This window comes from Erythrolamprus reginae, chromosome 5, assembly GCF_031021105.1.
Source record: "Erythrolamprus reginae isolate rEryReg1 chromosome 5, rEryReg1.hap1, whole genome shotgun sequence".
In the NCBI taxonomy this organism is placed as follows: Eukaryota; Metazoa; Chordata; class Lepidosauria; order Squamata; family Dipsadidae; genus Erythrolamprus; species Erythrolamprus reginae.
This window is the reverse complement of record NC_091954.1, coordinates 97,472,424-97,498,252: the sequence shown is the minus strand read 5'-3', so window position 1 is coordinate 97,498,252 and position 25,829 is coordinate 97,472,424. Positions and strand designations below refer to the sequence as shown.

Sequence of the window (25,829 nt, the reverse complement as noted above, 5' to 3'; positions counted from 1 at the left end):
CTGAAGGAAGGCCCAATGCAGGCCCAAGTTTTAGTCCACTTGGTTTCCTCACTCTAATTCTGCCCACCTAAAAATGATCGTCTATTTGACAAGAATTTTAAGTGAATACAAGCCAACTATTTTAAATGAAAATGAAGTCAAATCAGAAAATATTGGATAATGCTGCAGTAAGAGCTTTGTATGACAACTGGAATTTATACCAGAAGTGCTCTTCAGCAAAATGCTTGCTTATGAGCTATTTATTTCAGCTATTGCAAAGCTTTCAAGTTGCCATAAGCAGAAGCTTCTTGGTTGCCCTAACTAAAACTACATTGCACAAATGCCTTTCTTGTTGATTGTTTCCTAGGTTACCGGAGTCAGCAGGAGGGGTGTGGGTTTCACAGCCTGCCAACATGGTTCATTGGGGAGGAGGGGGAAGGCAGGGTCATGGGGACCCATAAACTATGTGAGGTCAGTTTGGACTGCATCAGAGTATTGTCAGAATGTTGTTCCTAGCAAATGACTGTATTTCCTTTGAAGCTTGGCTTGTAGCTCATGCATTTATTAGGACATCTTTTAGAAACTTCAGACTGACAAAACTCATAAATCAACAATATTGCTGGGTCACCTGAGTCCTGGACTTCTAAACCACTCCTCGATATCTGGGAAGCTTGCAGGGAAAATCGGGCAACTATGTCAGAGGGTGGGCTAACTGAAGAAAGCCTGATGCAAGTGACTGGAAAGGATCTAATCCCAGGTTTTAGTAATCAAATTGCAGCTGGAGTGCAGTCTCTCCCACACATAAAAGCTGAAATGCTCACTCCAGCGACCAAAGCAAGAAAGGATGAATATTGGTGAAAATTAACCCCTACAGCAGCTGAGGATGAGTTCCCTCACCCCAATGCCCAGAAAAAGAAAAGGACCCTGAGTGAGCTTGGAAAATTGGATTGGATTGGGAATAAGCCAGGTTCTCAAAGCTCTTAGAGAAGCCCCAGGGGAACTCCATAGTGCACCTGAGGGAGGAATCGGCCTTCTCCAGGTCAACTAGACAATCTTGCTTGGCGGGGCCCAGGGGAAGAGCTTTCTCTGTGTGGCCCCTGGCCCTCTAGAATCAGCTCTCCCCAGAAATTCATACTGCCCCCACGTCCTTGCCTTCTGTATGAATTTGAAGATGTACTTCTGCCCGGGGACACTAATCATCAGCCCTGCTTATGGATGATTGCATGTTGAATGGAAAGTAAGTTGGCGGATTGGAATGACTGTTTTTAAATTAAATTGGGGTTTTAGACTCATTGCTTTTAGTTATTATTAGATTTTAGAATTGTATTGTTTTTACATGTTGTAAGCTCCTCCCCCCTCGAGTCCTTGGAGAGGGTGGGATACAAATCCAATTAATTAAATAAACAAACAAATAAATAAATTTGAGCGGGGTAAGGAGCCATCATGCCGGCCAAAAAAGAGGGGAGGGACAGCCAGTGTTCCCTCTAATTTTTTTTTGGGGGGGGGCGGAAAAGTATAGTGTCTGAGCGGCAGTCCCTTCGGGACTGGGCAGCACAGAAATAATTAATAAATAAATAAATAAACAAACAAACAAACAAATAAAAAACCCACCCTGTTTTGCCTCAGAGAATTTCAAAATAAAATACTGTACTGTGTGTCTATAACAGTGAGCTCACAATAGGGCAACTCTATCAATATCAAAATGCCACTTAAATAGTTGAGCTAGTTTCAAACTAGATTTTGATTTTCTTTCTCTCTTCCTTACTCCCATTCTTTTTCTTTCTCTTTTCCTTCCTCTCTTTTTTCTATCTGTTTCTCTCTCTTCCTCTCTTCCTCTCTCTCTCCTTCCCTCTCACTCTTTCCCTCTCAGCTTCTGGGCAGGTTTGGAAAACTCTGAGTTGATGATTATTTTTAAGTGAGCGATTGCTCATTGCTCAGCTTAGAGGGAACTATGGGGACAGCTGATCCTTTTGGAGGAAGGAGACACACACGAGAATGCAGACCCCTTTTTCACCCTTCAGAAAGAACCTGGGATTTCAGCCAGCGCCTCTCCCACGCAGTAGGTAGGGTATTCAGGTCAGGCAACCCCCTCCCTGTCTCTTAACTGGATGGGGAACAGGGACAGAACCAGAGCCACCAATTCTCTTTTGACTATCTGCCTTTTCTTGTCTTGATTTCTATTTTTTTCTCTTTGCATTTCTGATTATTTTCTTTTGACTTTTCTATCTCATGGAGGAGGTCTATTACAGATAGACAGATGGCTCTTGCCAATGTACAAATGGCTCGAATTGCAATTTCCTTCTAAAATTAGGTGATGAGCCACCAGAAATTACACCGAGGTTCACATATGGTTGAGGGATCACATGCTGCTTATCTCTGTTGTAGGAACAATTTTATGAGTATAGATTATTAACTCCTAAACCACACAATCTGTGATGTTTATTCATCACAAGAAATGTGTGCTGTTAGACTATGTCTGATATTTAGAGTCAGCCAAGCTCAGAGAGCACCGAGGATCCCTCATTTTAACCCTGACTACAAATAATCTCCTTTATTGATTCAGAGTCAGATTGGTCTAACAGTAGCCCTCTGTTTTTATTTGCTTTGCTTACTTTAAAGACTTGTCCTTAAATAAAAAATGAAACTAAGGAAAAGTGAGGTGGAACGAACCTTCACCTACTAGAAATGTATTTCAGCCTCATTAAAGTCTGGTTTCAGTAAAATCTTAAAACAACAGTGAGCTATCCATTTATAATACAGTGATACCTCATCTTACGAACTTAATTGGTTCCGGGATGAGGTTTGTAAGGTGAAAAGTTTGTAAGACGAAACAATGTTTCCCATAGGAATCAATGGAAAAGCAATTAATGCATGCAAGCTCAAACTCGCCCCTTTTGCCAGCCGAAGCGCCCGTTTTTGCACTGCTGGGATTCTCCTGAGGCTCCCCTCCATGGGAAACCCCACCTCCGGACCTCCGTGTTTTTGTGATGCTGCAATTTTGCTGAGGCTCCCCTCGCTGGGAAACCCCACCTCTGCACTTCCATTGCCAGCGAAAGCACTCGTTTTTGCGCTGCTGGGATTCCCCTGCAGCATCGCAAAAACACGGAAGTCCGGAGGTGGTGTTTCCCATGGAGGGGAGCCTCAGGGAAATCCCAGCAGTGCAAAAATGGGTGCTTCGGTGGCAACGGAAGTCCGGAGGCGGGTCATCCCAGTGGTGGCGGCTTGGGTTTGTAAGGTGAAAATAGTTTGGAAGAAGAGGCAAAAAAATCTTAAGCCCCAGGTTTGTATCTCGAAAAGTTTGTATGACGAGGGGTTTGTAAGACGAGGTATCACTGTATGTCCAAAGGCTAGGTATTATGTTATTTATATAAATAGTGGAAGGAAAAATTGAATCACAAAATTGTAGTTTCAGATTTGTTTCTATTTTGCTACTTCAAATACAAATCCAAACGGGATATTTTTCAATTTCTCACCATAATCATTTAATGTATTCATTGAAGCCTGATGAGAGAAAAACACTTGTATTCTGTAAAACACTTGCTCCTGCTTCTCTCAGACCTAAAACTGACAGCAGTCTGAAGATGCACTTTGCAAATTTAGAACTCTCACAAAATAATAAATATCTAATTGCATTGAAAATTTGGGTTAAGCATGCCACTGTATAAATCAACCCGAACAACACATTATGTTCTACTTCTCCAGAAACTGATCTAACCCTTGTCATGATTGATTCAATACAAACCTCAGAAAACAGTAGTCTGCCAAAGACAATCGCTACAAAAAGGGATAAATACATTTACATAAATTATATCACCTTAAACTATTGAATACAAGTTGCATGTGTGTGTTTAAATATAAGCAGTAGGACTCTTCGAAAATCTAAAAATAGATGTGCTTTACCTGCAGTTCACACAGGATTATTGCAAATTAATATATGAAGCAGGACCTTACATTGTCTTCTGCGGTTTGCAAGTGAAAATGAAGGTGAGAAGAAAGCATCAGAAGAAAAATAGAAATGATAATGTTAGTGTAAGTATTCAACCTTCTTTTTCTCATGAAGATAATTGAATGATTGCAAAGACTCTTGAAAGAACAAAAAAAAAGTATCTGGATGAATTCCAGTAAGGTTCAGGTCACAATATTGTATAGATACTATATAGATCACTCTTATTGATAACCTTTGATACAAACTGGATGAGTATATGTGTATATGTCCATCCTTGTTCTCCTTGATCTTTCAGCAGCTTTTAATACTGCCCCAACTCTATAGCCTTCTGTAAGATTTAAGAGTGGAAGATTTTGTATTTTGGTGGTTCCACCCGTCCCCTGTGGTCAGTTTAATTTGTTATGGGGTGGAGAGGCTGTATTTATGCACCCTCACTTGTATTGTGCCTCAGGACTAACATTTTCTCCTCCTATTTAATATTTACATTAAGTGATTGACCCAAAGGTGCTTTTTCAGGAGGCAACTGGACTTTCTTGCCTTTTTTTGAAGACATTTTGCTTCTCATCCAAGAAGCTTCTTCAGATCTAGGATAGTGGAACTCTCAGAGCTGAAGACACTTCTTGTATGAGAAGTAAAATATCTTCCAAAGACAGAAACAAGAAAGTCCAATTTCTTCCTGACAAAGAACCTTTGGGACAGCCATAACCTGAATGACTTAGAAACTCTACAGATTATATGATTGAGTGAGATCATCAATCAAGGATCTCATGACTCTCAAATTACTCTATCTGAGTTTAGGGAATGTCAGCCTAAGGAAGGAGGAAGCTAGCATCACATGAAGCTGATCACAAGCACCAAGCTGAGTAACTGGAACAGTCCAGTGAAGTTAAAGTATATAAGAAGAAGAACAGAACATAGGAACCCCTCAGAGAGGGTCCGCAACTTGGGCGTCCTCCTCGATCCACAGCTCACATTAGAGAAACATCTTTCAGCTGTGGCGAGGGGGGCGTTTGCCCAGGTCCGCCTGGTGCACCAGTTGCGGCCCTATTTGGACCGGGACTTACTGCTCACAGTCACTCATGCCTTCATCACCTCGAGGCTCGACTACTGTAACGCTCTATACATGGGGTTAACTTTGAAAAGTGTTCAGAAACTTCAGATCGTGCAGAATGCAGCTGCGAGAGCTATCATGGGCTTTCCTAAATATGCCCATGTTACACCAACATTCCGCAGTCTGCATTGGTTGCCGATCGGTTTCCGGTCACAATTCAAAGTGTTGGTTATGACCTATAAAGCCCTTCATGGAATCGGACCAGAATATCTCCGGGACCACCTTCTGCCGCACGAATCCCAGTGACCAGTTAGGTCCCACAGAGTTGGCCTTCTCCGGGTCCCGTCGACTAAACAATGCCATTTGGCGGGATCCAGGCGGGATCCAGCCTTCTCTGTGGCGGTTCCGACCCTCTGGAACCAACTCCCCCCAGAGATCAGAATTGCCCCCACCCTTCTCGCCTTTCGTAAGCTACGTAAAACCCACCTGTGTCGTCAGGCATGAGGGAACTGAGATATTACCTTCCCCCTAGGCTTACAAAATTTATGCATGGTATGTTTGTATGTATGATTGGTTCCTTCAACTGGGGTTTTTAAACTACTTTTAATATTAGATTTGTTTATATTGTTTTTTATTGTTGTTAGCCGCCCCGAGTCTATGGAGAGGGGCGGCATACAAATCTAACTAATAAAATAAATAAATAAATAAAATTCTATTAGGTTATTTTCCAAATAACAGAGTAAACATTCTGGCTGAACGTTATATAAGAGGTTCATTTTACCTCAGTTCTCTTTGCTGGCCCATATGTGATTCCTATGTTTCCTTTCTTGGACCTTGGGATTGACCCAGTTTTTGGATTAACCTGCTGCATGCTCCTCTTGAAAAAAAACTTCATAAACAGGCTTATGCTTTGTTTAACATTGCTCCCTACATTACTCATTGTGTTTCCCTGAAAATGAAACTGATATGTAGGTTATTGTCAGCAGTGGACTACGAGACGGAATGCTAAATTGCGCTCACCGCTGTGGCTCATAAGTGCTTGTGGAGCCAGCGCGATTTTGCTTCTGTACCTGTGGAGGTAGCAAAATCGCACACGGAGCCACTGGTGCGCCTGTGTTTTGGTGAGTTTTTTTGCTTCCATGTATTCCAAAACACAGGCAAACCTGTGGCTCCATGCATGATTTTGCTACCTCCACAGGTGCAGAAGCAAAATCGCACTTACGAGGCGTGGCGGCAATCGCACTTACGAGCCGTGGCGGCAAGCACAATTTAGCATTCCGGCTCGTAGCCCACCTCTGGTTATTGTCAATTATTGCCAATGATACGGAAAGCCCATCTTGTCATTATATTGACCAAACATCCTATTCTTCTGTTCTATTTAAGTTTAAAGGTTACCTTCTCTGTTATCTGTGTATCTAGGGTAAAGGTTACTTATTTATTCAGCTGTTCTAACTATGAGCAAAAGATTAAACTAGCAATCATGCACTCACCTGCTTGCCTGATATGATCTATCTGTATGCTGTATATAAACCTGTTACTAGTTAGTTATCTTTGGGGTAAGTCAATCATTAAAATTGTAAACACAAGAATTTTATTATAAAAAATAAACTGCAAGTCCAAGGAAGAGAGAGAGCTTCTGAATGTGGGTCTGCTCATCTCAGAGAGATTTTTCCAACTTGGACAAAGCTTTGCTCAAGAAATCATGTCTCCATGTCTGTGATTTCCACACTGATAACCTCTCAAGAAATTTTATGTCTCTGTGTCTGTAACCTGAAACAAGACAAAAAATTGTTATTATTAATATACTGAGAGCAAGCTACAGCACGAATCCCAGCGGCCGCTAAGGTCCCACAGAGTTGGCCTTATCCGGGTCCCGTCAACTAAACAATGTCGTCTGGCGGGCCTTCTCTGTGGCGGCCCCGGCCCTCTGGAATCAACTCCCCCCAGAGATTAGAACTGCTCCCACCCTCCTTGTCTTCCGTAAACTACTTAAGACCCACCTATTCCGCCAGGCATGGGGGATTTGAGACACCTTTTCCCCAGGCTTATTATAATTTATGTTTGGTATGTATGTGCTGTTTGGTTTTTAATTATGATAGGGTTTTTAGTTTTTTTTAATATTAGATTTGTGCCAGTATAATATTGTTTTTATCGTTGTGAGCCGCTCCGAGTCTTCGGAGAGGGGCGGCATACAAATCTAATAAATTATTATTAATTATTATATTTTGTCTCCCGGCTCCCCTTTTGATCCTGTAAATAGTCTGATATATTGTCTGGATACTAAGTTTCTCAGATCTTCTTGAAATTGGACATTGGTTGATCCTGGAGGAATTATAGGTCTGTAGGCATGGTTCTCTTGATTATCTGGAAAGAGATTCAATTGGTTAGTCCTAAAGGACTTATAGGAATGTATGTTTTGCTACTTATATTTTAAATCCAGGTCCCCTTTGGCTGACTAAAGCTTCCTGGTAGGTGATCTGTGGTTTGATTCAAACTTTGGTGAATGCTCCTTTGCAAGTGGGAGAATTTGAAAGAGGCAGTTGTCGGTCTCCTTCTCTCCATTGGCAACAACATAACATCAATATACTGATGATATTGATTATACATTGTTCCTCTGAGTTGCACACAGTCTGAATGGAGATTTAATAATTTCAGAACCCTATAAGATTGAGTGTCTCTGGGCTTTTGAATTTTCTGGTTCAAGAACTGTTCTGCCACTAACTCTGCAGTACAGTGGGAGTTGACTTGGACTCATAAATCCTTCTAGTGAAACAGGTGGCTTTTATGAGAAGGAAAAATGCATGCCTATTGGATCCTTTCCTGTGGCTGCCATATCATGTTAGGATAGGATTTAATATCTGGACTTCTAACATAACTATCTTATACACTTTTATTCCATTAGCCAGAATAGGACTGAACGTAAAAACCACATAAGGACAAGTCTGCATTTCTGGTGAACTCTGCTTAAGGAAGTGACTGGCCATAAAGCGGTTCATGGCAGCCCCCCTTGAATAACAAAAATGTGTCAGCAGGATGAGAACTGTGGGATAAAAGGATGCATATTTACATTTCTTGGGGTAAACAGGACGAAAACAGCAATAAAAGACCTTGCTTTGTGGTAAACAGGAGATAACCATATTCACAACAAAGGAGCCCAGGAAATTGGCCATAAGAGACATTTGTTCAGTAGAAGCTAGTTACGTGCCATATGTAGATAGGAAGGACTCAGAAGTTGTGTCATATCTTAGAGTCATGTTATTCGATGTTTGTATACCACTTGACATATACGTATAACCTTACCCAATTTGCATATTCCCCCCAATAAAAGGAAGTGCACGGCCCAAAACTGTGTCATTTCACCCAGAGAGAAATGTATCCAAGTTTTCTTTCTAGGATTCGAATCCATGAGTGACCCCGCGCATCTGGGTTGCCCTAAGTCCCTCTGAAGACCCTGTTCCCCACAGGGACTTTGCGGCTTCCACACGTTCCCATAGCAGGAGATCCTGCTCACTGTCACTGAGGATTGTGTGTTTGCTTCTTATTACTACTCATATTATATATGAGTAATAGGGATAATACTACTTGTATTTATCCCTGCTTTGTAAGCCACCCTGATTATACGGAGAAGGGTGGCCTAGAAATCCAAGTAATTAATAAACAAATAAATGAATATTCAATTCTTTCTGGAAATATATACCACTGTTTTCAAGCAGGAATACAAACATGCTTACAACTGCAACTTCTTGTGTATTTGTCTGCATTTTGTTTCTTAAAGTTTCACAGAGTACTCTTTTCCTTTGCTTATTTGCAATATCTTCTTGGGATTTCAGACTAAGAAAGTACTTTTTAAAAAAAATTATAGGGAATAATTTGTTAGAAAGTTTCCCTTAAATTCCCTTGCAAACTCATCTTTATTCACTCAGTGAGCTTGCTCCCTGAAACTGATTTACTTATGTTCCTGCTACAATCTCTGCTTACTCAGCAAAAATCCAGTAATCACCTACAATGTGCAATTAGCAGCTCTCAAGGACATATCCCTTGCAATCAACAGCTATTCATGAAATAAGCTTTTCTCTGTTCGCATATGAGTACATAGTCATTCTTCTCTTTTCTTTAGCTTTTCCTCCTGTTGACAAATTCTGCTTTGCTCCCTCTGTTTCCTTGTTCAATGAGTTCACTACATAAATATTGGCTCAAATAGTCTCCATGAATGGTCTGAAACTGGATTTCAGGAAATCCGCTCCAACAACCTCCAACTGCTGCCTCATCCATAAATAGCAAAGATGAAATAGTTAATTTTGTAGCAGTGATCCAAAGGAAATTTGTATGCTAATACATTTCTATATGAACCTTGTATTTAATTTATTCTTCAAACCCCATTGCAATGAAGATAAATCATTTTCATTTATGAATTATTTCAAGAATGAGAAAGTGGTGATTTTTTTTCCTTTCCAAATGGAATGTTACAATTCACTTTTCTCTCTTTTTGTTGTACAGCTTTAGCTTTTTCCGGAAAATTGGCCCATATGCATCTGGCAACAAATTGGTGAACCTCTGAAGGACATAGAGCAGCCTCTCGCATGCCCTCAGATCCCTGCCATAGGTTCAATATCACTGAGATAGGCTGACCCAGTTCTGTTCAGTGAGCACCAAAAATCTCCTGGAAGCAGGGAGCTGCAGGGAGTGCTCTTTGTCTTTAAAAACATGTTTCTCCTTTTCTTATGCAGGGAAATATAATACTCTGCCTTTTAAAATATTTCCTAGAATATTTAATCATTTTAGGAGAGGGGTGGGTGTTAACATTGTACAGTAGGGTTAAAAGGTAAGAAAACAGCAACAGATTTGAACAAGAAGGGAACCACCTCCATTATTCACTAATCCCCTTGGGATCTCTAGGCCTGATAACCCAAGTTTTGAGGGACTAAAGGAAAGTTAATGATGATGGAACCGTATAATACCATATTACCTTTTAGTACTGATGGTCAGATAGTCTTGGAAGCTGTCCAAAAATGAGAAGATAACATCTCTGGAACTCAGAAAACATGCCACTTCTGAAAGTTCGAAGTTTCAGACAGATGTATCTGCTGACTTCTGAGGTTTCATCAGAAAGAGATGTGATATAATTGCTCTGTCACTGCAGGTATAGAATTAGCACAGAGTCATCACGCCATACATTTTATTATTTATCTTCTCTTTCTTGACTGCTTTCCTTAGCACCGCTCTGTAAATACAGGTGAAACTCGAAAAATTAGAATATCATGCAAATGTTCAAGGTACTTTCCAGCTCTGTTCCGATCCCGAATGCTAGAATTTATTTTATTTTATTTATTTGTTTATTTTGTCAAACAATGATAGGGTGGTAATTTGTACAAATAAAACATTAGATAAGTAATGATATAAAGTAACAAAAGAAGACAATAGGACAGGGATGGTAGGCACGATGGTGCGCTTATGCACACCCCATACAGAATGTTTTTTTTTATTCTTGAGGACACCTGTGTTCTCTAGTCCAGTGGTTCTCAACTTTTCTAATGCCACGACCCCATAATACAGTTCCTCACGTTGTGGTGATCCCCAACCATAAGTCTAGCACCAATTCTCCCAATAGAGTTTTAAGCTGATTGGCAGGAAGGTCAAAGGGACACGCCCACTGTAAACGCCTGTCAGTTGTAAAAATATGTTCCAAGGTGTTCTGTCGGGCTCTCTGGTAGAATCCTCCCAAAAATTCACAGGTACAAATTTCAGACACACACACGTTTGAAAATTCAAAACAATGTTCTTTATAATGAAAATTCACTTAACCTAAGCCCTCTTTTGGTATAGCAAAGAGCACTTGTCTCCAAACAAACTGGTAATTTGTACAAGTCACCTATCAGTTCTGTGATACTTATCTTGCAGCTGTGAGGCAATTCACAGTCCTTCTTCTTTCACAGAGTGACACACACTTTGCTCTGGTTTAGTTTCAAAGCGGGGAAAAATCAGCACACAAAAAATCAAAGTCAGTAAAGCAGTCACGAAACACAACGATCAGATAATCCTCCACAAGGGCCAAGCCCACAGGCTGCTATTTATAGCAGCCTCACTAATTACCACAGCCCCACCCAACCACAGGTGGCCTCATTTGCTTTGATAAAAATTTCTCAGTTGTTGTTGCCTATGCATCGCTCTCCTCATACGTGGCTGTATCATTAACTCTTGTTCTGAATCCAAGGAGGAGCTAGATAATTGATCTCCTTCTGAGCTGTCTGCCACACTCTCCTCCTCTCTGTCACTCATGTCTTCTTGGTCAGAGGAGCCTCCATCATGAGATTCCACGGGGGCAAAACAGGCCTGCAGCATGTGGATGTCTCCCCCACATCCACAGTCCTTGGGGCAGGAGCAGGGCCAGAGCTAACCACAACACAAGGTGCCCAAATAGAAGCTTTAGTTCCTAACACCATGGGAAATTTGTCTTTTCCATGTTCGTAGACGACCCCCAAAGGGGTGCTAACGCCCAGGTTGAGAACTCCTGCTCTAGTCAAATGAAATACTTGTTTGGTAATGAACAAAGAACCAAGCCATTTCTTTATCCATTTAATTTTTGTTACATAAGCAGATGCTCATGATCTATTTTTTGTCATCCTCCCTATTCAAAATGTTGACTCACATTACTATTACTGCACTGAGTGGAAATATGTTGCTTCTGCTTGATCTTAATTCAAAGTGCTGAGCTGTTTGTTAGAGTACAAGACATTAAGTTATTGCGCTTCCTTCATGGTGACAGAGTATTTTGTCAAAAAAAACCAGTCTGTCTGTATTTGTTTGTTTGTTTCTAAAATAACTATTTTGAAATCTGACTCATCTGGATTATTCATCAATTCTGGCAAGTATACAATTCAAACCTTGGAAAATTAAAAGCACCGATACTGTATCTATGCATGAATGCTTTCATGATTTGTTACCTGCTTGCAGATTTCAGGACTGAATAAATTAAAAATAAGGCAATGTAAATTTTAAAGCAACCAAAATAAAATAATGAAGAAAGAAATATACTGCGATGTTTTTCTTGATGTATTCTCTGCCATGATTATCGCTAAGAACTCGAAACATTATTGTATTCTATGGAATGTATTCCGTGATGAGACAGAACAGTTCTAATGGAACTGAATATAAATCTTCAGAAATAATTCAATCATCATTTCTTTGTCAGAGACATTACACTTTATCAGTGTGTTTTAATGCAGATAGCTTTGAGAATCAAGAGCATGAAAGGGAAATGTTCTTTCATCTACGCTCTGCAAATTTCAAAAGTTTATTTCAAATCCATGTCAGTTTCAGGTGAAGAATTCCCAGACTTGCTTCGAAACAATTAGCATTATTTGGTGGGTTTTTTTTTTTTAAAAAACCTACTGCATTTTACCAGTACTTGTTTTTTATGAATTATGTAAATGTTCTACCTACCTACCTACCTACATACCTACCTACTTATCTACCTACCTACCTACTTATCTATCTACCTACCTACCTATCTATCTATCTATCTATCTATCTATCTATCTATCTATCTATCAACCTGCCTACCTACCTACCTACCTATCTATCTATCTATCTATCTATCTATCTATCTATCTATCTATCTATCAACCTACCTACCCACATACCTACCTACCTACCTATCTATCTATCTATCTATCTATCTATCTATCTATTAACCTACCTACCTACCTACCTATCATCTATCTATCTATCTATCTATCTATCTATCTATCTATCTATCTATCTATCTATCTATGACCAAAATAGGTCTACAGTAGTCTCTCTTCCTTTTCATTATCAGCAAAAATATGTTACACTTATGGATTATAGTTATCGGCTATATATATATATATATAATGCTTATCTGCCTTGGAATATGGCCCCTAGTGGGGCTGAGAGACAATAAGGAAGCTGTGATGCTCCTTCAACATACCAGGGTGACGCAACAAAAAACCACATGCAGGAGATGAACCTGTTGCCTAGAGCCTAAGGCCACTGCCTTACAAGGAAGAGGCCCCAGGTTCAAAGAGGCCCCAGGTTCAAATCCCAGGAAGGGTGTTGCTATCTGATCAAGGCAAATAAGCCCAAATTAGATCTATAGTAATAATAATAATTTATTAGATTTGTATGCCTCCCCTCTCTGAAGTAGTCTCCTTTCCTTTTCATTATCAGCAAAGATATGTTACATATATACACACATACACACATACACACACACACACACACAAATATACACAGGGGTGGGCTGCTGCCTGGAAAAGGCGGAATGCAGTGGGGTAGCAAAAATGGAGCTCCACCCCAGAGCACCCAATTTGCACTGAAAGAAGAAGTTGAAATAAAGCAGGCCATCCTGCATAAGCCATGCCACAGTGCGGTGGTAAAAAATTTGGTAGCCCTTCATTGTATATACATACACACATACAATATATATACACACAAATTTCAAAGGCATCCAATTGGTATCCCAAAGTTTCAGAACTACCATGAAGCTAGGAGAATTTATAACATGAATTGACACTGCCACTTGCATACCGTTGTTAGTCTGCTAATGAGACACAGTCCAGCTCAAGGGAAAAACAATAATTTGTGACTGACTGGTAGCCCAAAGTGTATAGCATAGCATAGCATAGCATAGCATAGAATAGAATAGAATAGAATTTCTTTATTGGCCAATGGTGATTGGACACACAAGGAATTTGTCTTTGGTGTATATGGTCACAGTGTACATAAAAAGACGAGATACATTTGTCAAGAATCATAAGGTTCTCTCCTTATAAGAAATAAGGGGAGAAAGGAGACTGAAATGACCCTCTTTTGAGTGGTCCAGTCATTTCTAACAGCACAGAAAACTGGTTAAGTATCTTGATTCAACTTTTTAAATTGTATGGAGGAATTTTTCATCTAGGAACATTTATTTGTGCAGCTCAATCTCCTAGTGAATCACCAGAAAAGTCGATTCATACCCAGTGTGCTGGACAAGACTTACAAAGAATTGCTCATCTGGCTACTAGTACAATGAAAAGTTCAACAAGACTTTTGTAGATGTTGAAATTTCTAGTTGAAGTTCCAAATAAAGCCCCTCAAATATTCCATCACTACTGCACATTAGTCAGGAGGAAATGTCACCTCCAACAACTGAAATACTTTGTTCAATTACCAGGTAATCATTTTGGAATTAAATCTACATTAGGCAGACATCCTTACCAAATTCCCTTCCATCTTAAAGGCTCTTTTTTTCACCAACCATTTGATAAAATACAAATTTTGCTCTAATTTCCAGTTAGAACATTAGAAAAACATTGCATATGAATTGTGTCAGCTCCCCAAGGCAGAAAATATTGATAGAAGATAATAGGTTTCTGGTACCCTCTGACCTCAGTTGTTTTCTTTCAGACATTTCATTACCAAACTGTTACCTAATTTGATACTACCTAGTTTGGTAATGAATCATTTCCAAGGAAACAGGCAACCTCAGAGAGCACCAAGGATCCCACAAAGAATACCATGAGAGTAATTAAAACTGGAACAGTCCCATAGGAATTCCAAATGCCAGTGTGCAGATATTTTGCAAATATTCCTTTTCTTTTAAAAGTAAGGAACATAAAACATTAGTTAGCTTATATTTGAGGAAGCTATGAAACAAGATTTGGATTAGCATACCCAGTAATGGGCAGCCAAAATTTTTACTGCCACACTGTGGGTGTGGCATATTTTATGGGTGTGGCTTAATGGTCATGTGACTGGGTAGGAGTGGCTTGCCAGCCATGTGACCAGGTGGGAGTGGCTTGAATGATCATCATCGTTCAAGTGAACTGTTAAGTCGTTGGCTTACAACCTTACCAGTGTTGCTTGCTTCGCGTTTCTTGTGCTCTCCTTCCTGGTTCACACCCTGCCTCAGGCTGGGTAGTTAGGCGAACAGGTGCTGCCAGAAGCATAAATGCTGCCAGTGCCACTTTCACCCACACCTTCTGCTTGCACCTCAGGTGGGAGGTGGGCGCATGAGGCTGGAAGGGAGCTGGGCAAGAGAGAGGGAAGCTCGTCCGAGGCCAGAAAGGAGGAAAGAGGAAAAAAGCAAGCAGTACAGATACAGCAGCAGCAGGAGGGGGGGAAAGGAGAGCCAGGCCGAGACTGGTAATCCAGGAAGTGACTGCCACCGATCAGCTGTATCTTCATTTCTGCCGGTGGAATTGCGTTCCACCCTGTCCTGCCTGCTGCACACCCCTGAGCATACCATATATCCACGGAAAGGGGCGGCATACAAATCTAATAAATAATAATAATAATAAATAAATATAAGAAAGAATCCTAACTTCTCAATGAGCATTGCTAACTGAAATAAATTGGATTCTATGCACAAATAAGGTACAGTAAAAAGACGGCTTGCTAAAGTGATCTACAGAAGACCAGTTGCAAAACAAACCAACCAAAAAAAAGAAGGAAGGACTTATGAAGTTTTTAAGGATGAGTATATAGCCAACACTCAGTTATGTTTTCTTCGAGACACTGTGAAGACATGACTATGCCAAACAGAATTACATAGCTTCTAGAGCAATCTAAGATTGTATATTTTAGTTTTTATTATAGTGACATTGTTCATATTTTATATTACTGCATCTCTAATATTATATACATTTTATTATATTTGTTTCAAACTGCCAAGCCTGTAGTTAGCTTCAGATGGTATACAAATCTAACAAAAACAATTCATAATTTTAGCTGAAGTGTCAAAAGAAATAGAGCCATAAAAAATCTGAAATATATTCAAAATAAAACAAACCAACAAACAAGCAAACAAAAAGAACATATTATTGCTTAATGAAAACAACAAATAGCAGGATGTAAATAAGTAGCATACATATCTCCTATTTCACTCAGTCTTCAACAAGACAATATGTATTCCTAAGATATATTATACAAGAAAATAGTTGTAAGAAAACAATCATTAAAATTAAAGGGAAATAAAAATGAAAGCAATTTAAAAAAATAGGGGGAAAACAATTCTAACACCAAATAAAGAAAGATAAAATAAAAGGAAATAAACTGGAGAATAGAGTAGAGTAGACTAGACTCGACTAGAATAGAATAGAATAGAATAGAATAGAATAGAATTCTGGGATAATCACAATAAATAATTAGATACAACTTATTATAATTTATAACTTAATAAGATATAACTGGAAATAACTCGGAGCCAATTGATATAGGTATTAAAAAGTTAAAATCAAACTTAGAATTGCATCCAAAAAAACCAGAAAGCCAGTACACACTCATTAGCTTATTGATGAAATTTTTACACAAATTCTCTTCTTTGAAATCATTTTTAAACTAATTTCCATCCCATCAAATTGAAAAAAATACAAGAGAATTTATCTGCACAGTCGTAGTTTCACCTTAAATAAAATTCTTAGATCAATACATGAGCTTGGGTTTACTGCTTTGAAGCTTTGGAACATTTCAGAAATAAGACAGAATCAACCTAGTATAACCCTATACATCTTTCATCTTTTTAAATACCTGCTTTGGAAAATGAAAGTGGTAGAAAATAGAAATTGTATTGTTCCCTTGTTAGAGTTTACTGAAATATTGTTGATTTCCTTACCAAGCTTACGAGGGAGATAGCTGTACTCTTCTAGTAAATATTTAATACATCATGTTCTGTGATGTTCTGTCATGCTGTGTTTGCTTTTGTAAATGTATAACCTTTATACTGAGAATGAATTAAATGGAAGCTATGAACATAAAAGAGGAAAACCAGCACATAGGGGAGACGAGTGCACTGCCAGCAAACACCTGCATTTCTGGCTTCTCATCTCTCTTCTTCCTGAAACGCAGAGTATTTACTAATAATGTTAGCATGATAGTTATAATTTCAGCACAGCTGGAAGCTTGTTTTGGGTGCTTTGGCTTTATACGTCCCGGTTATAAAAGCTGTTTTCACATCTATTCCCCTTTTTTAAAATAGAGAGAAATGAACAGAAAAGGACAATAAGTGGAGGAATCATCACTGAATTTAAAGATGGTTCAGTAGTTCTTTGATCCTAGTATAATGTACAGATTTAAGATAATTCAACTGTTATCCTATTGCTTTAGAAACACTGGAGGATGTACTTCTGCAGCAGGGAAGACTGCATGTTGCGTTATTTTCCAACTGTCCATAGTTTATTATTTATCCCTAAGGTTTTTAACAAACTACATGTTGATAAAACATACACAGCACTTCATAGTTGTGTTGAGAGAACAAATGGCATTTGGCATGAGAACAGGGTATTTAAAAAGCAAAATACTGAAAGTTGTGCTACCAGGGATTTCAAATAAGATAACTTTGCCAAAGAACTCTGTATAAGATATTAAGGGGGAAATCATACTAAAAGTCAATATAATGTGTATTATTAGGATTTATTTATAGAATCTATAATACCATCTAATATTGCCATGTTTTGAGTTTACTTAGATGTAATGGTATTATTATTTCCGAAAATGTGTCCCCTCCTGGCACTTTCATTTTAAAGACAAAGGTCTTACTTTAATTTCATTATCCACAATCTTTACAGATTATAGTTTGGCTGAATTGTGTAGAACTAAAAGAAGCCTACTTCAAACTTTGTTTCAAAATGAAATCCAATAGTTTTAACAAAAACTACTTAGTTGGCTACCTGCACCTAATTTGGGGAGAAACAAAACATCAGTTTCCTTGCAGCCACGTTTGACAAGAGAGGACTCTATTGTCTAATCCAATTTCATGAAATGTGTTGCCCAGTTTGGTTGTTATCATTTCTTGTTGTTGTTGTTGTTGTGCTATATCTGCCATTGGACATTGGACATGCAACTGTTTTTATGAACAGTTGCATGAAAAAAAAAGTCCTGATGAGTTTTGTCCAAATTAGTCCTCCTCGATCCACAGCTCACATTAGAGAACCATCTTTCAGCTGTGGCGAGAGGAACGATTGCCCAGGTTCGCCTGGTGCACCAGTTGCGGCCCTATTTGGACCGGGACTTACTGCTCGCAGTCACTCATGCCCTCGACTAATGTAATGGTCTCTACATGGGGCTACCTTTGAAAAGTGTTCACAAACTTCAGATCGTGCAGAATGCAGTTTTTCCAAATATGCCCATGTTACACCAACACTCCGCAGTCTGCATTGGTTGCCGATCAGTTTCCGGTCACAATTCAAAGTGATGGTTATGACCTTTAAAGCCCTTCATGGCATTGGACCAGAATATCTCCGGGACCGCCTTCTGCCGCACGAATCCCAGTGACCGGTTAGGTCTCACAGAGTTGGCCTTCTCTGGGTCCCGTCGACTAAACAATGTCATTTGGCGGGACCCAGCGGAAGAGCCTTCTCTGTGGCGGCCCTGACCCCCCGGAGTTTAGAACTGCCCCCACCCTCCTTGCCTTTTGTAAACTTCTGAAAACCCACCTCTGCCATCAGGCATGGGGGAACTGAGACATCTCCCCCAGGCCTTTACAGTTTATACATGGTATGTTTGTGTGTATGTTTGCTTTTAATAATGGGTTTTTTAGTGTTTTTTAAATTATTAGATTTGTTTTTACATTGTCTTTATTATTGCTGTGAGCCGCCCCAAGTCTACGGAGAGGGGTGGCATACAAATCTAATAAATAATAATAAATAAGAATGAACCAACCTTTCCCAAAGCTGAAAATCAGTTGGCCAGTGCGTACATGCGCACTGGAGCTGAAACATGGCAAAGTCTTGTGTATCCTCTGATATGGCTCCGTGTGCTACCTGTGGCATGCATATCATAGAAATCCTTCCAAAGGGGATAATGATAATGTGGCAACCATAGCAAAATTCATTGTACTAGATGGAATTGTTCTAATACAAATTTCAATAGAAATATTGTCCTTCCGTTTTTCACGTATTCATACCTATATTCTACTTCAGTTCAAGCTCAGTCTTCAAAGTATTCAAAATCATGGTCAAAAATTCAGAATTATAACTCTGATAATGTCAGCACAATATATAATCAGAAAATTAATGTGTGCCCTTCCTAAGTAGAGCAATAGTGCAACATCAGAGTGTCACTCCTCCCCAAAAATAAAGGCACCTCTAGACCTTTAACTGGAGGAAGGAAGAGAAAGAAGAGCAAGAGTGAGAATAGCAATAGCACTTAGACTTAAATACTGGTTCACAGTGTTTTACAGCCTTTTCTAAGCAGTTTACAGTCAGCATAGTGCCCCCAGCAAAGTTGGGTCCTCATTTTCCCCACCTTGGAAGGATGGAAGGTTGAGTCAACCTTGAGCCTCGTGGGATTTGAACTGCCAATTGCAGTCAGCTGGCAGTCAGCAGAAGTAGCCTTCAGTACTGCACTCTAACTACTGCGCCACAATGACTTTTATGTTGATTTCAGACATATCTGCAAGAGAGGCACATAAAATTGTACTTGTGCACAACATTGGGACACAGAGGGATTCTGTTGTGACATTATAATCCATATTTCATTCTTCCTGCACAGAGTTTCTACCAGGTGCCTTTGACTAATTGCAGAATAAATAGAACTTTATACAGTATATGAGAGTCATTAGAATTTCACAATGGCTTCTTAGCTTTTTTACAATAAATTAGAAGTTCCTTGTAGCCTTGTATATATGTTTATCTTTTCCAGCCAAGTTTCTCAAGAATAACTCAGACCCACCCAAGCAGAAACACTCTGACAAATGGTCAGATTCACGATCTTCTTTGTTCCTCTTCAGTGACAATAGTGAACACAATGATTATAATGATATACTTAATTTTTCTTTCAGTTGTTGCTGCCAGGTGACTACCCGTATCTTCAAATAAATCATTTTCAGGAAATATTTTTTTAAAGTAAATGCATATCCAAAAAGGGTGGATTAACTCAGTTATTTTCAAGAATAGTTTCTTATAATGTGAAAAATCACGGAAGCAGTGTTAGTAATTGAAAGGGACACATTTCATCTTGTGCTGTAAATTTTGCTGCGAAGCAGGGATAGACTTTTAACATGGATAATTCCTAAAACCCAAGTACAAACTTTTGTTCCTTCAGGACTTTGGATGAAATGTATTAGTCAGAAATGTGATTAGTTATTTTAAGTTTAAGTTTAAGTTTAATCAGATTTGTATGCCGCCCCTCTCCGCAGACTCGGGGCGGCTCACAGCAACAGCAACACAATGTACAACAAATCCAATATTTAAATTAATTTTAAAATTAAATTAATTTTAGTTCTTCCTGGACTTATTTGAAGTAGAAAATTCACAACAGAACAACAGATTTATTTTGGACAAAATCAACAGCAGTGCCATTATATGTCAATCTTAACGTTCAAATAAAATAACAGATATGGAAAGGACCTTGGAGTTCTTCTAGTCTAACCCTCTGCACAAGCAGGAAACTCTACAACTGGAAAAGGTGCAAAAAAAGGGCAAAAATATGATACCAGGTTACAATGTCTATCACATGATCTAATCAATGCCCCACCCAGCTGGAGATGTCTCCCAGAAATCAATGGTGTAACCACACTTGGAGTACTGTGTACAGTTCTGGTCACCGCACCTCAAGAAGGATATAATGGAACTGGAAAAGGTGCAAAAAAGGGCAACAAGTATGATAAAATGGAGCACCTCCCTTATGAAACCAGGTTGCAACACCTTGGTCTCTTCAGCCTTGAAAGACGGCGCTTAAGGAGTGACTTGATCGAAGTGTATAAAATCATGCATGGGATAGAAAAGGTGGATAGAGAAAAATTATTTTCTCTATCACACAATACTAGGACGAGGGGCACTCCCTAAAGCTTATAGGTAAGAAAGTGAGGACAGATCAAGGGAAATATTTCTTCACCCAGAGGATCGTTGGTTTATGGAATTCACTTCCAGAAGAGGTCATGACAGCTGCTAGCCTTGATAGCTTCAAGGCAGAATTAGACAGATTCATGGATGACAAGCATATAGATGGTTATTGAAATGGATGTCCAAGTGCTGCCTCTATGTTGGTTGAGGCAGGCAGGATTCCCTTGAGTACCACTTGTTGGGGGTCAAGGGAAAGGGAAGGTCTTGCCCAGTGTTCCCTCTAATATTTTTGGGGGGTGGGCGGAAAAGTATAGTGTCTGAGCGGCAGTCCCTTCGGGACTGGGCGGCACAGAAATATTAAATAAACAAACAAACAAACAAACAAAAAACCCACCCTGTTTTTCCTCAGAGAATTTCAAAATAAAATACTGTACTGTGTGTCTATAAAGTGAGCTCATAATAGGGCAACTCTATCAATATCAAAATGCCACTTAAATAGTTGAGCTAGTTTCAAACTAGATTTTGATTTTCTTTCTCTCTTCCTTACTCCCATTCTTTTTCTTTCTCTTTTCCTTCCTCTCTTTTTTCTATCTGTTTCTCTCTCTTCCTCTCTCTCTCCTTCCCTCTCACTCTTTCCCTCTCGGCTTCTGGGCAGGTTTGGAAAACTCTGAGTTGATGATGATTTTTAAGTGAGCGATTGCTCACTGCTCAGCTTAGAGGGAACTATGGTCTTGCCTTCTCTTTCTGCTCAAGATCCCCATGGACAATTGGTGGGTCACTGTGTGATGCAGAATGCTGGACTTGATGGGCTTTGGACTGATTCAGCATGGCTCTTCTTAAGTTCTATAGAGTTTGAGACAAATGGCTGTACAATCTCTTCTTAAAAACCTCCAGTGTTGGAGCACCCAAAACCTTTGGAGGCAAGCTGTTGCACTGGTTAATTGTTCTAAAGGCCAGGATTTTTTTCTTTAGTTCTAGGTTGGTTCCCTCCTTGATTAGTTTCCATTCAAGCAAGGGAAACCTATATAGAAATTGATCCTGTTTGTAAATGTGCCACCAACCTCTCCAACTGCTGAAGCAAAAGAATGAAATAGGTCAGCTGGAGAAAAGAAATTCCTTAATTACGGGAGCAGATGCCACATGGCCAGGGGCTAGAGAGGTTCTGACAATTGTACTAATAATGAGATTTATAAGTGGAAAACGTATTTGAGGAGCCTTGTTGTCCATCAGTTCAATCCACAGATGGTGGAATTGTCCCTCAGTGTGTGATAATTTGCAATAGATATGACTAGAAATCAAGTTATATAGAGAAAACGTATCTGCCAGATGACTGATAGCTCCCTATAACAAAACCATAAAAAGAGACTATGAGTGAGGATCATAACAGAATGTAAATGCACATTTGTTAGTTAGATGGTTGTATAGGGAGGCATAATTTAGACATAGGTGAGCCGCTAGAAATAGATTGTTTGCTAAGTAGCTAATCCTTTTGATGTAGCAAAAGATCAAGTTGTAAATTTAAGCTGGTTCAATAATAAGATTCAATTATAATATTTTTCAAAGATTTTGGTTTGGCAAAAGAAAAGAGACTGTTTTGGCAAAAATTTCCATGAACTGAAAATGCTGTTGGTTTGAAATGCTTAATGGGCTAATAAGAATATTGTTTCAAAATCTGTCATGAAGCTTTTTCAAAGCTTTCAGTTTTTTCCCCTTTGCAATAGAAGCTACTGTTTCCTCCTCCTCCTCTTCCTCCTGAAAGGCACAATATGCTATGGGTCCTGTTGATTGGGGAACAACTTCTGATGGGACAAAAAAGAAGAGCCTAATTGGTGATGGTCCCCATTCAATGGAACCTTATGTTACCCCAAGGTATGGTTGGGCCCCATCCTGTTGCTTATCTTCTTCTTCTTCTTCCTCTTCTTCTTCTTCTTCTTCTTCTTCTTCTTCTTCTTCTTCTTCTTCTTCTTCTTCTTCTTCTTCTTCTTCTTCTTCTTCTTCTCCTTCTCCCTCTTCCTCTTCTTCTTCTTCTTCTTCCTCTTCTCTTCCTCCTCCTCCTCCTCTTCCCCCTGAAATTTCTTTTGCATTTCTCCTGCCACAATTTTTTATTTCACCACAAGGTGGTGGAAGATGATACTGCTAAATATTTTCCTTCACTTTACAGCTTTTTTGGCTACTCCTATTTTTTTTTTTTTTTAGGAATAGGAGGAAGTTGCTCCTGATTTGAAGGGAGCTAAAGCAGCTGCAATATAGTAGACAAAAAACTGTGCAATTAAAAGCAAAGATTCATAATAATTACATTTTTTTAAATTTACTCACTCACTCACTCACTCACTTACTTACGTCAAGCATGTATTAGAAAACAGATACAAGTATAAACATAAAATGGATGCAAATAAAAGAGAACATTAGAGCAGGGATGGGAGGCACGCTGGGTGCTTATGTACAGCCCTTATTTAATAATAATAATAATAATAATAATAATAATAATAATAATAATAATAATAATAATTATTATTATTATTATTATTATTATTATTATTATTAATTAGATTTGTATGCCGTCCCTCTCCAAAGACTCGGGGCGGCTCACAACAGTAATAAAAAGGCAATAGAAAAATGGAACAAATCTAATAATAAAAAGATATATAAAACCCCAACAATTAAAAACCATACAGCACATACATACCAAACATAAAATATAAAAGCCTGGGGGAGATATCTTAGTTCCCCCATGCCTGGCGGTAAAGGTGGGTCTTGAGTAATTTGCGAAAGACAAGGAGGGTGGGGGCCGTTCTAATCTCCAGGGGGAGTTGATTCCAGAGGGCCGGGGCCACCAAAGAGAAGGCTCTTCCCCTGGGGCCCGCCAAGCGACATTGTTTGGTCAACGGGACCCGAAGAAGGCCAACTCTGTGGGACCTTATCGGCTACTGGGATTCGTGCAGTAGAAGGTGGTTCTGGAGATATTCTGGTCCAATGCCATGTCAGTTTCAGGTGAAGAATTCCCTGACTTGCTTTGAAACAATTAGCATTATTTGGAAACTGTAGCCCAGTGAATTATATTGTAAACAGTGTAATCGTACACGATTTGGATTTGGTTAACTCTTACACTGACTTGGGCCAGTGCTTACACAATAATCTAAATAAATCCGTTCATTGAAGCAGCAAATTATTTTGACAATGTGGCTGCCTCAGTGTTCAATCACAAAGGGGGGGGAGGAAAGGTTAGGTCTTCACTCAGTAGAAACTCTAAGCTCAGATTTCTCTTTCAAAAGCTCAGTTGCTGAGACTTAAAGCAAAAGAAAAAAATCAGTTTTACAAAAGAACATTAAACACCTGGCTATACTCCTCTGGCTTCTGATATGTAAGCTAAACGAACTGATTTATGCTTATTCAGATCTTTTCTGAACTGGTACTTATCTTTTTAGGATATTCGGGCACAAAAGGAAAATCACATTACAATTGTCACGGGAATGGCAGTAGAGCTGGGCTCTGTAGAGCAAGCAAAATAAGAAGGTCTTATATGATTTATAAGAATTTCTCACATGAGTAGCTCACACAGAATCTCCATCCCTACATTCCAAGAAGCAACAGATTGATGTAATTAACATCAAACTAAAAGGAATAAGGTAAACATAGTTTTCTTGGTAAGTTCCAAACATGGTAGCAGGTAGCCATTGCTTCTTTCCTGGATTTTTTACTTCTTTCTTTTACGTAGAAGACTTCTGGGTCTAGGCTACCATCTGAAGATTTATTGATGGTTTTCTCACTACATAGGACATAGAGTCATAGCAATAGCAATAGCACTTAGACCAGGGATGGCGAACCTTTTTTTCCATGGGTACCAAAAGTGTGTGTGTGTGTGTATGTTCTATTGTGCATGCACTAGTGACCAGACCCATAATTCAATGTCTGGGGACGGTGAAAATGGCCTCCCTTCTCAAGGCCCATTGGAGGCCTGCAACAGCCCATTTCCCAAACTCTTATGGGCCAGAGTTTTTTGCCCTCTCCAGACTTCAGAGGCAAAAATGCCTTCCCCTATCCCTCCAGAGACTCTCCAGAAGCTGTAAATGCCCTCCCAGAGTCTCCAGGCAAGCTGAAAATCAGCACCTTAAAGCTGAGCTAGGGTAATTACTCGCATGCCAGCAGATGCCACCTGTGGCACCTGTGCTATAGGTTCACCATCATTGACTTAGACTTATATAACAACACAATGCTTCATAACCCTCTCTAAGTGGTTTACAGAGCATATTGCCCCAAACAATCTGGGTATTTATATGGTTAGAAGGGACCTAAGATGTCTTCTAGTAAAACCAGGTCAGGACTAGTACTAACCAGGTCTCACTCTACTTAGCTGTCTGAGGAGGTCAACTACCTGCAGGCTGTTATTTCTGAATAATAAACTCAGAAGACACCTGCAATATGCATTTTGGGATAAGTGCTTTGTGTTCTAATCTAATATTTTTCAACTGTTGCACATAAATTCATTTTTATTATGAGAGGCATGTGATTTCTCATATAATCAGAGGTGAGCTCCTCCCAGTTTGCACGGGTTCTATAGAATTGATAGCAAACCACTGGTGATCTCATAGACCCAGTTCTGTCAATGCTGGTCCATGGACACCACCATTTTTTGGGGGAAATTTTTTTTTTGAAAAACAAAGTATTATTTTACTTTTGACTGTTTTTCTTCTTATGTGCATGTGCAGAAGCCTAGTTTCTGGTACTGCACATGCACCACGATCTTGCTTATGGCTCTTTTTTAATCTTGAAAGTCAGGAGAAGAGATGCTACCTAGAGTAGATTACATAAGAGAGGCTGGTAGCAGCAGTTGCTTAACAGGTAGTAAAAGAAACTCAGAAAGGAACTTTTCTAATTTTCAGTCAGTAAAAAAGATGGCAGAAGATTTGTGCTTTCAGACTAGAAAGATCATATTTATCTGGCCTTACAATAAAGTAGTTCATCTGGTCATTTTTATTGTCTGATCTAAGGCTAACAAAACTTTACTGATCTAAGGCTAACAAAACTTTACTGATTTCAAGCCACACTGATTTCAAGCCACACTGGTCAAGTG

General features: G+C 39.3%; 1 long non-coding RNA gene across 2 annotated transcripts; it reads right to left on the bottom strand.

Annotated features, from left to right (window-relative positions):
• Window positions 1-6,554: 6,554 nt before the first annotated feature.
• LOC139168523 (uncharacterized) lies at window positions 6,555-16,567 on the bottom strand. Of its 2 annotated transcripts, none has more exons than XR_011559305.1 (3): window positions 16,506-16,567; window positions 9,943-10,197; window positions 6,555-6,746 (listed from the first exon to the last, which is right to left on the bottom strand). It is a non-coding gene; the product is annotated as an uncharacterized lncRNA (long non-coding RNA). The 2 variants fall into 2 exon arrangements; XR_011559306.1 differs by lacking the exon at window positions 16,506-16,567 and adding an exon at window positions 14,832-14,974.
• Between the last annotated feature and the right edge of the window lie 9,262 nt (window positions 16,568-25,829).